The 4,554-nt window shown below is 50.3% G+C and overlaps 1 long non-coding RNA gene across 1 annotated transcript in view; it reads left to right on the forward strand.

The window, feature by feature from the left end:
- The first annotated feature begins 858 nt into the window (after positions 1-858).
- Positions 859-4,554, forward strand: part of LOC144174033 (uncharacterized) — an 85,891-nt gene continuing 82,195 nt past the window's right edge. The window contains exon 1 of the long non-coding RNA XR_013323422.1: positions 859-1,259. This is a non-coding gene — a long non-coding RNA (uncharacterized LOC144174033). The remainder of the gene's footprint in view (positions 1,260-4,554) is intronic.

A 4,554-nucleotide genomic window follows, 5' to 3' on the forward strand; every position in this document is an offset into this window, starting at 1 on the left:
GTACTCAAGTGCTTGCGGCTGCTGCCGTAAGTCATAAAAAAAGCCACAAAAACACAAGTACAATTCACGTAATTAATGTATTTTAATTTAAAATGCAAGCTTTATTTTACAAAAAAAATGAATAATATTAGCTTAGCGAAGTTGAGTGTTTATCTCCTAGGTGCCGCACGCGTCGACTTGCCGCTCAGTTTCCACGGAGCAGGGGGGCTAGCCTAGCGCCGCCCGGATTCTGAAGCGGAGTTTCGCAACTGTATATGTTGAGTAACTCTGCTTTAGACGGCTTCGTTGCCGTGTTAAGTCTAGTTCCAATTCGAAGGAAGCAGTCTGCTTCGAGGAGACAGCATCGCAGTCAGCAATGATGCAGGATACGTTCTTGTCTAAACTAAGCCAGCGCCACTTTTTTGCGTGTAAGTTGTTACAAACTAACTTGGTTTTTATTGAAATAATTAGCATAATTTACTAGTGGTAAAGATTCTTTTGTTTAATTTTGAAATTGTGTAATGTTCGTAATAATAACGGTAATATTATTTACGAAAGCTGCGGTTTGCGTTTCTCAACATGTCTGATACAAGGTTGTCGTGGTTGTCGTCTGCGTTGGTGACGGCTGCGCCGTTCCAATTCTTCTTCCTTTACACGTCCAATTAAACTGCTTCGTAAGCTGTCTACCAAGCTGTCCGCGAATCGGAACGCAGCCCATGGCGTGGTGAAGTTGCGTTTTATGGCCGACGCCGGTGCTCGTGCGCAGCGCAAAAACGCCTCGTCACGCGTGTCGCAACAGCCAGTTGCGTTCGCTTGCAGGCGATGCTTCAGCTGCAGCGCCTCTGCAACGCTCGGAAAACCCTCGTTCGTGTGCTTGGATTTCGGGCTGCTTTACGTAGTTGCCCGCGTGGAAGTGCCGTGTAAATTGTTGAACGCACCTTCCTGGATCGTGTGTGAGTTGTGCGGATATGTGTAGCAGTGACAGAGACTTGGTTCAGGCCGTTCTCTGTGAACTAAACGACGACATTTTCAAACCTGTTGTGTTGGTGGGTAAGTTGGCCACAAGAAAACTTTTCTTCGTCGGGGGCTGCAATGCGCGTTAGGTCTGTTTTTGCGTCAGTCATAGTGGTCATGAAGGGGGCTACAGTCGCGGAGAAACTTGACGTGTCCTGAGACTTTTGGAATTGTGCGTTAAATAATGGTGATACAAGTAGTTTTCTGTGGAAGTTGTGTGCCACCGGCTGGCTCGAAGGATGATCAGCATGGAACCAAGATTGCCGGTAAGCTTACTACTTAAACAGTCGTTTCCCCCCCGAAAGGAAACAGTGTATATCCGTACAATTAGCACAATATCTGCGGCAAGTGGGTTAGGAAAATAGCAAGATTCCTCTCAATGCACTATGTGCACCTTCCTTCGCTTCGTGTTCCGTGATTAAGTTTGTATTACCCTAACATATATCCGCAAATACCAGTGTCAGCACTTCGTAAGTTTCTCTAAAGGCAGTAGAGCCCTCTGTATTTTTTCGCTATTGGAAAGCCGGTCACTTCGGTCGCAAATGGCTCTGGCGAACCTTTTCCAAAACTTCTACGTATGCAGATATACGGAACATATATACCTCGTGAACTGCTAGCGATAACGCTGGCAATGCCGGGACATAGTGAAGTTAGGCTTTAAGTGCAACGTCATTGCGCCAGGTGAAGTGCTTCGTGAGTGACGCGCAGAGGCTGCGTCATTGACATCCATACACCCTGTCGGTTTGGGTGCATTCGTTCGGGGGCTGCTCCTTTCTTAGCAGGACCGCTTCACGAATGTAAGCGTCAATGCACGAGGGTTTTTTTTAGGGGCGGAGCTCCTTAGGGGCTGAAGCTGTTGGCATCTCCGGTCGTCGTCGTCGTCATCATCTTCTCATGTAGTCATTGTACTAAAACACGGGGAAACTCGTTTACGCCCCGCGCTAGAACGTAACGCATACTAAAAAAAATGGCTGGCTATTACGATACTCCCTAATGCGATACTTGGGCTCAGCAGCAGTGCGCTGGGCAGCACTCACTCTCGAAGGCAGCGATGATGAGCCTCTGCGTAGGTGGCGCGACGAGCGTCTCAGAAAGGGACCGGGAACTGCGTTTTAATTGTCTTAAGCGAACGCACATTACAGTCACGCCCCCGCCAACTGGGAGGAGAGTCTGGCTGACCCCAGCGCTGTGACAAAGCTACTGCTGACATCCAGAGCGGAAGAAGCCATGGCCACGGCTTCCCTAGACGGCGCCCTGGACTAAGGGTGCTTAGGAAAATAAAGTTTGCTTGCTTCCTTCCTTCACGGTTTCGCCAAGCGTCGCGCCGCCGAGCACCTCGTGGGAGCACAGCATACTCCTCCCTCCCCTCCCCTTCCACACACTTTCGGAGAGCGCTGGCTCGCGACGCCACGGTGAACCGCCCTCACTTCCCAATTTCGCGACTCTGCTTTTTTTCATCGTTCGCTTTTTCTTTCACTTGTCAGTCTTGCCATCGTTCACTCGGTTGCGCCGACAACGCGGCTCAGCCCAGAGACGGCCGCGAAAGGGCTGCGCCCTAAAACACCGGGACATTCGTTTAGGCGTCGCGCTGGAGCGCTTCGTAACACATACTAAAAAACACCAGGACACTCGTTTACTCCTCGCGCTAGAGAGATTCGTGCTTCAAAGACAGCAGACGTTTACTGCAAAGCTGCATACCTCTAACCCCAGAGGTTTAATCTCCGTTGGCAGGAACTTCAAGGTGCCAAGAATACACTTATCCAGTGTATGCTTCACCCATCCCCAGGTTTCAGGTCAGTGGAGATAGCCCGTGATTTTTAAAGGCGATAGTCTTTCTTGGGCTACTAAAAGCCAAAAATTCTGCTGTCTGTCTGTCTGTCTGTCTGTCTGTCTGTCTGTCTGTCTGTGCGAGTAAGCGCGAGTGGTGAGGACGAGTGGTGAGGGGGAGCGGGAGCGAGTTCTTGAGGCAAAATATATTTTTTTTGGTGTGTGCGAGCGAGTGGCCTCCAGTTTGGCCGAGGTATGGATGTAACACACCTAAGCTACACCTCGGCTATGAGGGGCGCCGTAGTGGAGGACTCCAGACCTTCCGCGGGGGCCAAAATTTCGATACGCTGGTGTTTTCGCTTTTCGTCTCCATCTTAAAAGCAGCCACCACTGCCAGGGTCGAGCCCGCGTCTTTGGACTCAGCAGCACAACGTCTTAGGCACTTGGTAGTTTACAAATATCATTTTTACCCGCAAAGGATCTCCAAATATTTTGTTTCCTTATATACCAACGCAACCGTGTGCCTTTGCATAATTGCTTAATGGCGACGCACTGGTATCGAAAAGTCTTTTGCACGCACCACATAAGTCGAAGTGGGCGGCTTCTGAAGCAAAATGTGCGAATTTTATTTGTTTGTTATGGACGCCCGCTGCCTGTGCAACAGGCCACTATTACTATATAATACGCTGGCATTCTAAAAGAGAACATTTTATGGAATAGAGTTGGACAACTGTAGCAAATTGCTAACACTAAGTCACTGGATTGAAGTCATGCCTGTGGGAACGTGTTCTTGTATGGAGGCCGAAAACACGCATGTAAATGTACTTGGGCGCAAGTTTCACAATTACAGGGGTACAAACATATCCTAGGGTCCACAACTGCGCGCCTCATGGCTCAGGTTGTGTATCTGCACGCAAAATTATTACGTGGGGCTTCATTTTTATAGCGGCGTTCAATAAAAACGGGTGTTGCGTTGCGCCGTCGGCTGAATTCTCCCGGGGGCATAATTATTAATGTCTATAAACGGGGAATGGCTTCGTCCTCTACCCGTTTGAGCGCGCTGAAGCGTAGAAAATGCTAAGCAAATGACCTACCGTGAAGCATTGCTACATGCGAGGTCCGCAGCAACTACCTCAGCCGGTTGCATCAGGCGACAATTCCTCGCCTGATGAAACCCTGGTCGACACCGTATCTTGTAAACGCAAGACTGCCGTTACGCGAGACCTTAACGTGTGGAAACACGAATACTCTTGCTTTTGTTGCTACGATCTACCCTGCGGACGGCAGGACTGGGGGATCGTTAGTCCCCCTTGGCGTTCGGGCCTTCTCGCCTCGCGGACAATAAACCAGAAAACCCATTGAAAGTTCGGAGATAACTCGAAGGGGCAGGAAAGTTTTGACACGCCACGAACATTCGTTTTCCCTTTCTGTACCTCCCGATTATCCGGAGCCCCTTAAAAGTAACCAAGTGCCAACGTGCGTGCCGTCTTAAATTACCGCCCGGAGCCCCCTTCTGCTTGTCAGCGTGATCGACTGCAGGCTGCGGTGAATAGTCGACAAGGCTTGCTCCTGTTTCCCGTCGCTGCCGCCTCCTTCGGCTAGCCTGCTCAGCCCCGCGTATTCTCAAGCGCGGACCACATTTCGTGCAGCGCGCTGCCGCCTCCCTCCGTCTCTGCGGTGAAGCCTCACCTCCAGGCTAAAAGCGGGCTATCTAGCCCACTTGTCCGTAGCGTACGCGTGTCGCAACTCCACCAGTGGTCTGGGAATTCGAAGTTCGCGCCTCTCCGATTACAC

The sequence above is a fragment of the Haemaphysalis longicornis genome, unplaced genomic scaffold (assembly GCF_048455015.1).
Source record: "Haemaphysalis longicornis isolate Haplotype H1 unplaced genomic scaffold, Haemaphysalis longicornis Haplotype H1 scaffold_3, whole genome shotgun sequence".
Lineage (NCBI taxonomy): Eukaryota > Metazoa > Arthropoda > Arachnida > Ixodida > Ixodidae > Haemaphysalis > Haemaphysalis longicornis.